The sequence below is a fragment of the Schistocerca piceifrons genome, chromosome 1, assembly GCF_021461385.2.
Source record: "Schistocerca piceifrons isolate TAMUIC-IGC-003096 chromosome 1, iqSchPice1.1, whole genome shotgun sequence".
Lineage (NCBI taxonomy): Eukaryota > Metazoa > Arthropoda > Insecta > Orthoptera > Acrididae > Schistocerca > Schistocerca piceifrons.
In genome coordinates, this window is record NC_060138.1 from 144,671,305 (window position 1) to 144,683,721 (window position 12,417).

Consider the following 12,417-nt stretch of genomic DNA (forward strand, 5'->3'; position numbering starts at 1 on the left):
TTGGTATTTTTTCTTCAGCTTTGGGGTTTGCAAAATTTCCTTGAAAGGACAATCGATATCATCAGCCGCATCACTATTTTGAAAACTGAAGTAACTTGAACTATCCTTTGCTGAATTACTTCGCTTTGTGATGAACTGGAATCAATGGACTGGCATCTCTTTTTTCGGGAAGCGTTTGGGACTGATTGAGTCTCTAGCAGTTTCTCTGTTTCAGGGGTAATTGTCATGTCCTCTTCTGGGTCAGGACGCTCTGATGGACGAGAGGGAGCAAATGCAGTGTCTGGAATAGCTTCTGGGTCAAAAGGACAGATCCCTGTTTCATGGAATTCATACACGATATTTACTGGGGATACTGCTTTTGGCCACGCCTTGCTGAAGATTTTTCCAGACATACGTCTATTAATTGCTCTGTTTTCTTCCCTTTCATGTGTAGACCGGTACAGCTGAACTTCGTCATCCCAGTAAGAATACTGATTTATCCAGAGTTGCAGGTCATGTGTCATGTTGCTGGGCAAGCAGTCAAGTCTGATATTACGCTCTTCAGCAACGTCGCTAATTTCAGGATCCAAATGTAACGATGCCCCATCAAATATCAAAATAACAACTTTTGCAAGCTTCAATTATGCAAAATGATGTATCCATCTGATGAATTTCACAGTATTAATTCACCCCATATCTGTCATTTCTACTGCTGTCCCAGGTGGCAACTAGTCTTCCCATTCTGGCTGTGTCCCTTTCCTTTGAAAAGTATCATAGGGGGAATAACCTGCACAATTGCATTCCCACATGAGACAATGGTAACATTTTCCCCATGTTCTGGGACAACATAGTGCAAGCGTTTCTCACCTTTCTTCGCTAAAACTTCAGGATACTGGTGAAATGAGAGGCGACGTCCCTTTTCGTCCATATTGTAGATAAGGTGGGGTTTGTCAAACAACTGTAATTCGGACAAGACCGTTTTCAGTTTCTGAAAATGATCGTTTACAATGTTCTTGCTTAGCTTGCAGCTCTTCCTGGATTCAGGTGTTGTGCCTTCCTTCTTGCAATGTCTGGGTGCCCTTGTGGGAAGGCCGGCCGGAGTGGCCGAGCGGTTAAAGGCGCTACAGTCTGGAACCGCACGACCGCTACGGTCGCAGGTTCGAATCCTGCCTCGGGCATGGATGTGTGTGATGTCCTTAGGTTAGTTAGGTTTAATTAGTTCTAAGTTCTAGGGGACTTATGACCACAGCAGTTGAGTCCCATAGTGCTCAGAGCCATTTGAACCATTTGAACCTTGTGGGAAGAGCTTGAGCCACTTCCGTCCAGCCAATCTCTTTGTCTCATTAAAAGAATTCTGCACACTAGTTTTTCACAATATACATATACACATTTTCCGAGCACTTTTGTTGTAATTGGATACCCAACTTCAGCGAGTGGAAAAATTCTTTGGCAAAGATCTCTCCTCTGAGCTTCGTCCCAACAAGTTTTCAAAAAAATGGTTCAGATCGCTTTAAGCACTATGGGACTTAACATATGAGGCCAACAGTCCCCTAGACTTAGATCTTCTTAGACGTAACGAACCTAAGGGCACTACACACATCCATGCCCGAGGCAGGATTCGAACCGGCGACCGCAGCAGCAGCGCCTAGAACCGCTCGGCCACAGTGGCCGGCGAACACGTTTTTCGTCCCGAACTTTTAGTTGTTAGTCCAGAACTTACGAGGTTGCGTAACGTGCATAGAGGAATTCTGTATGTTTCTAAAGCGGCTCTGACAGGTATCCCTTCACCAACAGCTTCCATAGCTGTGGCTCTATCTAAAAACAAGCATTTCCAGTAAGTCTGACGTTCCTGAATTAGGACTGTAAAATTATGATTATATATATATATATATATATATATATATATATATATTTGAAGTACCATACTTCAATTATAGCTACTAAAAATTATTGATCTAAATGCAGAACGCCCCTTTACAAAGATTACCAAGAAGGAATTTAAAATGTTTTCTTTTGACATTTCTTGCAACAACCAACTAATAGCTCAGTAAAAATGTATAAAGTAATTTATATTTAATTTATAAATAGTAAATACGTGTTACATGAGGTTTCTCAGGATACGTTTCTCAGGATACGCTAAAACTGCTTCATAATCGAAACGATTACATTAGATGAGACCAACAGTTAGAGTGAGAAGCAGCCCTCCTCTGTTGATCGGCGTAGCACAACCGATAGGCCGGCCGGAGTGGCCGAGCGGTTCTAGGCGCTACAGTCTGAAACCACGTGACCGCTACAGTCGCAGGTTCAAATCCTGCCTCGGGCACGGATGTGTGTGATGTCCTTAGGTTAGTTAGGTTTAAGTAGTTCTATGTTATGGGGGACTGATCCCCTCAGCAGTTAAGTCCCATAATGCTCAGAGCCATTTGAACAACCGATAGTAAAATGGCCGGTACGAGTGTGGGTGCGGAAATACATGTTGCCTTGGCCGCTAGATGTCACAAATTATCACTACCGAAGACATTTAGCGCTGTTTCCAAACTTTCTATGCTGGAAAATGAGAGTGGGCCTTATTAGGAACCGGGCCTTGTTTGATTCGTGTACCCTATATTGAGTAAATTCGAACTGCTATCTCTGCTTTAGATTTGGATGCAATGGACTATATTTTAGAAGGAATGAAGACAGATAGCTTGAGTGTGATGTTTCCCCCGAAACCCACCATACGTCTGTAATTAGACGGACTGGTCTCTAAGATTGAAGGTATATGGTTTGCAGACAAGAAACGTAACTTGGGAAAATTGTTCTTGTTACCGGAGGCGGCAGTCAACAAGGGAATAAAGAAATGGGTCCCGTGCTGTCGAATGAGAGGGGTTGTTTTTGCTGTAGGAAGCGGAACACTTTGTACATGAATGTCCGGTAAGGTGCGATGGGCGTCCGAACAGGTGAACCGCGCAAGGCTCCATTAGCACCAAAGCATTGTGACGGTAATGAATCAGTCCCTTCCTTTCTTTGCGCGAAGTTAAATCACCTTAATGTACCTTGCTTGGTTCTGGAAGCAGTCTTTCATTACCTGATTACACTTGATATCTGAGGTGCATGCTGTATGTAAGCTTCCTCCCTCACGAACTATGGCTCAGAAATGTATTGCCAATGGCAGATGTTGCCTCCGGTGGGCTTTTTTCGGTGAAGTCTTTGTGTTGAAATTTTTCCAGGCCCACGGAGCTTATCGTAGTTAAGGGTTCATTTGCTAAATGGGATTGGTTCTGAACTATGCTAATAGGTGTTTTTCCTTCAAATTTTTTCCTGGAAGGAAGTCTCATTCGTGTTCTTGTTAATGGGTATCAGGGGTCATGGGCGCTGTGGTGCTAGGTACAGGGTTTAGGTAAGTCACTTGGATGCAAGTGAAGTTAAGGAATTACTAGAGGTGCTCGGTCGATTCAAAGACGTCTTAAATGAGAAATTGGGGGACAAGGATAGGGTTAAATATAAAATAAGCTTGACCGATGACATACCTGTCTGACAACTACCTTATAGGCTTCATGTCCTAAGATGAAAGTTTTGAGCAACCCATGGGTAACATGCTCCGCAATGGTATTAAATGTCCATCTAATTCACCATATGCCTCCCCGATGTTTTGGTCCCCAAATATCAAGGGGCCGGTTTCCGCACGATAGTGAACTATAGAGCTCTTCATCAGAAGGTGATTTTAGAGTTAGTGCCGCTACCGAATCTACACAATTGTTTTACTTAGTTTTCTGCTGAACGATGGTTCACTGTCATAGTTCTAAACCAGACACTTCAACACTCTCCGCTCACCGAAGATTGGAAGCATGTCAACGCTTTTTGCACCATCTTCAATATTTATGTGTTTCACAGAGTTTCTTTGTGGTTATTCACGCAGCCATCCGTTTTGTTGCGACTTTTAGATGATCTAAAGTTTAAAATCGTGTACACTTATTTGGACGATGTGGTTGTGTGCATAATGAACTTCCAAGGGCAGATCCATCATCTGGATCAGATCCTAATCCGCTTCCAGACCACCGGTTTCACTATTAAGCCATCCGAGTTTAATCTTGCCCCCCAAACAAATATCCTTTTTGGGGCAAATGGTATCAACCGATGGTGATCAGGAAACACGTGCGATATGCGTAGATTCACCCATCCCAAGAATAAGAACGGAGTCACCCATCTTGTGGGTATGGCAAATTTACTCAGAGATTTCGTGCCTAACTTCACCCCACTGGCCGCCCCTTTGAAAAATTGATGTAAGAAGGAAGGAATTTTTCAGAGGAAGGAAAGTCAGCAGTCCGCTCTGGACGCCATTTAGACGGCCCTCAGTAATCCATTGGCCATCCTGGACTTCGAGCAACCTTTCGTTGTTCCAATCGACGTTTCCAGTTCTGGGATTGCTGTTGATCTACTGCAAGAACAAGATGGTGGTTGTCGGCCATTGGCTTCCACCTCTAGAGCCCTCTCCCAAGCTGAGGTGAGGCACTCAATCTATGAAAGAGAGGCCCTGGCAGTGATGTTCGCCCTGAAAAAATTCATGTTTGAAGCACCGCCAATTCGCACTTGAGACTGACGAAGAACCTTTAAGCCGATTGTTTTGGCCGTGTTAGCAGGGAAAGAAACAGAGCCAGGACCCTTTTATTCAGCATATGAAACAAAAGCTCCTTCCCAGAGAGCAGGTGTCTGGGTAGGTCTAATAAAGGAATCGTATGCTATATGACCAAGTTTAGGATTTGTTTTCAAAATTTTCATCGTCCCTTAATTGTGGATATCTCAATGTGCATAAAACGACTATGAAGGTTAAAGAGCACTTGACATGGCCAAGGATATGTGCAGATTCAGATTAATCGGGTAGCGCGAGAAGTACAAGGCAGCGAAGCCAGATTTACCTCTCAGAAAGGTCTTCTTCAGCCCACGCGTGACGGCAATCCCATGGAGAAATTATTTAGTAAGTACGTCGGGCCGTTGCCATGGATTCGGGACGGCAACCGTTATATTTTCGTTTCTGTGGGTGTCTTTTCCAGATTTTTGTGACTCATACAGAGTCGCAGTCACTGCAACTTCAACCATCAGCCATTTGTCTAAAATCTTTTCCATTTTTGGCCCTCCCAGAACCTTTGCTAGTAACAATGATCCGGCAAATTTATGCAGAAACTTCAAGAGGCTCTATTCTGAAAACGCATTTCACGACGATTATGTACTGTCCCCAGCCTTCATTTGCGGAGAGGGTCAATATTCAACATTCAACTCACTCTGCACTGATAATATTCCATTCACGCATTCAGAACGAATGGAATACATCCTTCCCTTGACGGAATCTAGCATTTAACTCGATCCATTATGAAGTCATCAGGGCAACACCCACATCATCTATTTATACCTACACATTCAATTAGCCCTTGGCCAGTTTGTGGTCCGTGAACGATCTCCGGACAAAGTCACTCCTGAAATTATGCAACAGAAGTGGAGGCGAATTAAGACCCACTCTGATCTTCCACACCGACGACAGGCACAGCGTCATCACAAACGGCGGCATGCATTGGAGACAAAGGTCAGTAACAATGCCTTCATCCGTTACTTTGGTGTACGAGAGCAGGGTGATGCCATTTTGCGCAAGTTGTCACGCTGTTTTGTGAAAACCAGTCAGTCTCCCGGTATGCAATCTCGTTACAGCAAGACATCAAAGGGGGCACATCACTCAGGATAAAGATGGTATCTAACTATTTTTTTTTTCAAGTCCTTCACCAAGGATATGGACTTCCCTAGCCTGAAGTGGGGAAGGATGAACCGTGCTGGACTCCATCGATTTTGTTTGCCTGCAGTAGTCGGTGTCTTGGTGTTCTAGAGGACATGCACAGATAGCGGTGGGGAGTGTGGTCGAGCAGTCTCGGAGTGGCCAGTGGCTTAGTCGTTGAGTGATGGGTCTAGTAGGCATCAAGAAGTGAACTGTGATGGCGAGTGCATGGGCGGCAATCCAGGGCCAGTTGGACATGTGGCTGACTGAGTGGATGTTGGACGACGGTTCAAACCCATGTACAGCCATCCTGATTTAGGTTTTCGATGATTTCCCTACATCGCTTCAGGTAAATGCCAGGATGGACGCTTTCAAAGGGCACTGCCTACATCCTTCCCCATCCTTCCCTAATTCGATGGTCTGGTACCGAGCGCCACGGAATTTGAAACCGCGCCAGACGTCATGGATGTCGAAGACCCATAGAGGTTTCTGCACCATCGCGCCGTAAGCTGTGACGGCGTACGCCTCCTGGCCCGCTTTTAGTGTGAGGGCGTGTGAGGGCGCCACAGGGGAACACGTGGTCCCAGCGGCCAAAAGCGGCGCCCCCGATAGCGTACTTAAGCGCCTGCCTCGCGCTCAGGCAGCTCTTCATATCAGTGTATTTTTACCTCCATTTTCTCCCCTTACTCTGTTTTATGGCCCCCTTTTTTATCGCCTTACACATGTCACATTTTATCCTTGTATTAGTTGCCATGTCACTCGGCTGAAGGGCGGCGGATTGTGCCGCTGACAGCCCTCCCCTGCCCATATTGGGCAGGGGAATGAAATCACAATAAAGAAAAGAAAAAAAGCTAAACCAGCCAGTCTAATCTCGCGTACGTCGGTTTAGACCTCGCTTCGCGCTAGACAGCTTACTTCCTTGTCCTGTGTACGAGTGGACGTGTTTGTTTCCTTGTGACTTCGTTGTTCGATCTTGTCGTATTCGTTCTGTCGTTCGTTGGTCGTGTCCCTCCTCTCCCGTTGCGTTGTTGTTCGCGGGCCTCTCCGAGGGTCCTGCCGCGCTTTCCGTGATTGTTTGTCCCTTTCCCCCCCCCCCCCCCAAAAAAATGGCTCTGAGCACTATGGGACTTAACATCTATGGTCATCAGTCCCCTAGAACTTACAACTACTTAAACCTAACTAACCTAAGGACGTCACACAACACCCAGTCATCACGAGGCAGAGAAAATCCCCCTTCCCCCAAATCAACCAACTAGGCAAGTGGATTTTGGGTGGTTAGCCGCCCCAGATTTTATACTGAGCCGTCTGCGTGGTTACTGGACCGTGCTGTTTCGCTCTGTACGGTGCAACGCCTTTCTCTGATCCTTGTGAAAACGTTTACAATCAGTGTGCAAATAACTTGATTACAAGTAATGTGTAAAATGATTTTTAAAATAAGTGTTTGTTGTCATTTGTTATTTAATTGTGAAATGCGTTTAAAAAATTACTTTATATACTTGTTGCGACCTGACTCTTCCATCTAACAGCTCATTATGCTGACGCCAAAGTGGCGTGACGTATCAATAGAAACGTCTTGTACAGTATACAAACTTCTTCCGGAATCTCATCCCGTATTGTCCTAAAACCAATACTCCTTCTCCTTCCCGTCGTACTAAAGCGCTAATTATATCTCTTCATTTCGTTGTTGGCATTTTATAGTTTACCTTGAAACAAACAGGTTTAAGTTAGCGTAACTGGCAGTAGTTTGCAGCACATATGTTAGAATGGGAATGGCATGCGAACGTGCATGCTTGGGCGCTTTGCTCTTTTCTGAACTGCGAAAGTGTAAACTGTCAATAACTTTAAACCAAACCAAAACTGCCTGAATTTACGTAACACAAAAACTGAATCTGATTCAACACTATTGATCTTAAATTGGCCCTGGTAATGAAGTAAAACTTGATCCATTTCAAGGTAGTGGTCCCTGTGCTTACTGAGTGCTAACCCTGGAACAATAAAATTTCTTACCTTTATCTGGGCAATGGTAATGCTTTTCGCACTGCTCTCTGTTTGTATTTTAAATTATATAGTTACCATACAGCTATTGTGCAGGGCTGTTACATAGCATACATTTTATTTACATCGAATATGACAGACAATAACTTCTTGTGCAAAATAGTTAACTAAAAACGACATGGATGTGGGAATTGGTATTGACTTGTGGTAAGTAACAATACGGCACTAACTTTAAAACTTGTATTTTGACTCTTTGAAAATTAATAATGCTCACAATTAACACATAATAAACTGATTATACGTTAACAATTATCTTTACAAAATCATTGGATGTGAGTCTATACATTGTTCCAGTCAACACTTACGAATATCCGCACTGCACTGATAACAAAACAACTCTCTTTACCTCAATTATTTTCAGTATTGTATCTTACAAATACAATCATTACTGTCCGTAGCAAGTAAGTATATATCCAGTACACATGACATACAACACATCTTTACACTTTAGAGTCCTCCATACTTCTGTCTATCTGAAGTTACTCTAACTAACACGTCTTTACACTTGAGAGTCCTCCATACTTCTCCCTATCTAAAGCTATCCAAGCACATTAGCCGTAACACCTAGAACCAGTGATCGCTATTGAGCAGTGACGCTACTGGTCTGGTTCAGTGCCAAATTTTTTTACAAAATTTAAATTACTTGATGCTATGTGTATACTTTTCAACCTTTCTCATTTGTTGTTCTAATATTCCAAGTTCCAATCCTCAGGTGAGAAATTTGAGTCTTCTTCTTGTATAATCTCTCAGTGCCATTGTTTTCCTGGGATAGTGTCCACCCAGAGATCCGGTTGTGAGCGTATTAGTTCGGAATATTTCTTTTCAGAGACAGCCATTCCATGAAAGGCTTTTACCAGTGGAACTAGGTAAACCACAAGGGACATTAATGCGGTGGTTTCCCCTTGTCTTCCGCATTATGTGATTCTGAATACGTTCTTCCGCTTTTAGAAGCGATTTCTCATTTCAAGGGAATAAGGGTACTCCGCACTTCCACAGCTCGTCCACCTTCAAAGAGGTTGTTGCCATTTGTTGGAGGTGTACCACTTACACAGGTAGTCACTCGGTGTGTGGTCGCAGTGACCTGGAGGCCGATATATGTTCAAGTAGTTTTTGAGTCCACTTCACAAGACTGAGTGGCCCTTGCTCCCGGTCCTTTCTATTACAGAAAGTTACAGACCAGTGTCACTTCTATGCCATCTCTATAAGATACTGGAACGGATGATTCTCAACCGGGTGGCAGAAACTATAGATGGAAAGCTCATAAAGGAACAAGCCGGTTTCAGATCAGGAAGATCTTGTTGTGGGCAAATACTTAATCTGACGCACCATATAGAAGACGGGTTTGAAAAAAAATTAATAACTGGAGCAGCTTTCATAGATCTTTCTGCTGCATACGACACGGTAAACCACAGAAAGCTATTGCGCAAATTATATCACCTCACAGGGGACTGTAGGTTGACGATGGTTATTGGTAGTCTTCTGCAGAATCGAAGATTTTATGTCGCCCTAAATGGTAAGAACAGTAGATGGCGACTGCAGAAGAATGGCTTACCACAAGGAAGTGTACTTTCTCCCATACTTTATAATGTGTAAATGACCAACCTATACCTCAAGATGCAAGACTGTTCGTATATGCTGATGACACTGCTGTGGTGGTCCAGGGGTCCAATTTTGATGCAACATCTGGAAATCTCTCTAGAGCGCTTGAAGAACTGGCTCAATACTATGACGCAAATCACCTCAAGCCAAACCCTGACAAAACCCAAGTATGTGCTTTCCACCTGCGCAATAGAGATGCTGGAGTTGAGCTCGACGTTACATGGCAAGGTAAGAAGCTAAAGCACAGTCCAACACCTAAATACCTTGGGGTTGTACTTGACAGAACGCTTTCCTTCAAGCAGCATTGACAAAACACCAAGGCTAAAGTCTGCTCCAGGAATAACATCATCCGCAGGCTGACAAACTATGAAGGGAGCTCAACCATCAGTACTGAGAACATCAGCACTTGCTCTGTGCGTTTCTGCAGCAGACTATGCAGCGCCAGTATGGGAAGCATCTGCACATGCTAAACAGGTTGATGTAAGTGTAAATGAGACAATGCGAATTGTTACGGGCTGTCTCAGACCCACACCAACGGGTAATTTGTACCTACTTGCTGGAATTGCCCCATCCAAGATCAGAAGGCAGGTGGCAGCAGACGCTGAGAGAACAAAGAAAGAAACAGATTCTCGACACCCACTGAATGGGTACGTCACTCAGGCTCGGAGGCTTAAGTCTAGAAATAGCTTTATTGCAAGAACCAAGATCCTTGACGGTTCACAGGAAGATAATAGAGTCCGTAGATGGGAGAATGAACAAACCGCACTGCAGATAATACCGAAAGAGCAAATGGCACCTGGAAACAAACTTCCTTATACAGTGTGGAGAACACTAAATAGGCTGAGAGCTGGTGTACCCAGATGCAAAACTAATCTGTGTAAGTGGGGACTGCTGACTAAAGATGACGACGTTCTTTGCGTATGCGGAGAGGTACAAGACGAGGCACATCTGCTCATGTGCCGACTACTGCCGGAGCCCTGCAGTTTTAGTGACCTGCTACAAGCCAACGACAAAGCCGTTGTGGTGGCTAACTATTGGAAAAATAAAATTTGATCTGGACACGGAAAAGTAAAGTAAAGTAAGTATTACAGAAAAATTTCAAGTGGTCGCCGGGAATCAAACTCAGGACCACAGTGTTACTGGCCAAAAGCGCTAACCGCTATAGCGTTTCTACTCTTTTTTTTTAATAGCACTAGAGACCTTATAGCTCATCCACTCACAAGAATTGCCTTCATTGGCATCAGCTTCTCCTGCCATTCTAGACCTTTCACAGTTATTTCACATAAGTTACTGAAAAGAAAATTGAAAGGTAAATCCATAATGCGTACAGAATACTCCCTACAAGTGTCGGTGAGAACCCTTTACGCAGTGGTTTGAGGTTATTGTAAGTAAAGATCGTGTTGAAATGAAAAAAAATATTGCTTACATACCTGACTAAGCTGAATTTGATTATGCATAGCACTTCTATTCCTGCTTGAGTCACCAGCCTCCCTCACAGACCAAAAGTACCGTAATGGAACTAATTATAACACAGATGGTTGAAAGCAGTGTAGCTGTGGGTATTCTGTCACAGTTTGACCGTCGTTGAAATTAGATTAATTGTAATAAGGTTCTGGAAACTGCTCTTGAAAAGTAAGATCATGTACTTGTCAAATGTTCAGATGTGTGTGAAATCTTATGGGACTTAACTGCTAAGGTCATCAGTCCCTAAGCTTACACACTACTTAACCTAAATTATTCTAAGGACAAACACACACACCCATGCCCGAGGGAGGACTCGAACGTACGCCGGGACCAGCCCATGTACTTGTCGATGAGGGGGAGACCCTTATCGGACAAACCATAGTTAAAGCTGTCAGAGCGGTTGAGAGTCTAATAGGTAATAGTAGTTCCGAGGGAAGACTAGTCTTGGAGGATTCGGGACAAATGTTTCGAAAGAGGGAAGATGGAGGTGCGGGGTGTGCTGTGCCCCGAAAAAGTTCGGCAAGTGACTGTAAATTCTATAAAGTTTTTTTTCCGGCCATGCAGCCAGTGCAGCCAGTGTGCTAATAAAGTAAGCTACTGCACAGTATTGTTGACATCACAAATCGCCTGCCGGTGTGGCCGAGCGGTTCTAGACGCTTCAGTCAGGAACCGCGCGACCGCTACGGTCGTAGGTTCGAATCCTGCCTCGGGCATGGATGTGTGTGATGTCCTTAGGTTAGTTAGGTTGAAGTAGTTCTAAGTTCTAGGGGAGTGATGACCTCAGATGTTAATTCCCATAGCGCTCAGAGCCAGCCACATCACAAATCGCGAGGGATAGCCGCGTGGTCTGAGGTGCCTTGTCACGGTCCGTGCGCCGTCGGAAGTTCGAGTCCTCCCTCGGACATGGACGTGTGCGTTGCCCATATCGTAAATTAGTTAAAGTTAGCTCAAGTAGTGTGTGGGCTTAGGGACCGATGACCGCAGCAGTTTGCTCATATAAGACCTTACCACAAAATTCCAATTGACATCACATCAAAACACTCAGGACGGACACGGTCTGCCACATCGGTCACGGCCGAGGAGCACAGAATCACTAACGCCGCACCACAGGGTGACCAGGAGTGAAGTAACATTTTGTAACTCGCAGCACTAGCGTGTTACCGAGAAACTCACACATTGCATATGTGAGTGAGCAACCCGCGCTCTGAGTAGGTGGAGCTAGAAAAAGCTGACAGAACAAGAATACAGCAATCCAAGTTGTAGGCCCTACCCCTTCGTCTCCACGCCACCCCAGTAGGGCTGCTTCAGAAGTGTAGATATAACGGTATAAATAAGCGAGCGTAGGCGTTCAAAGCATTCAGTCATCTCGCTATTCCGTCTGCGTTGAGAAACGGGGAGAGTGACAGCCTTTTGAGCTTCAGAGAAACCACGGCTAATCCTTGGTGATGAAACTCTGCTGGCTGGCAGCTCGCTGATTAACTTGACAGGCTTCGCCACGAGTTTCGCCACGACTGTGGCGGTGCTGTTGCGGGACTTGGAGAATTTCACCATTGTCTGGAGCTCGTGTGCAGCCAGCCACC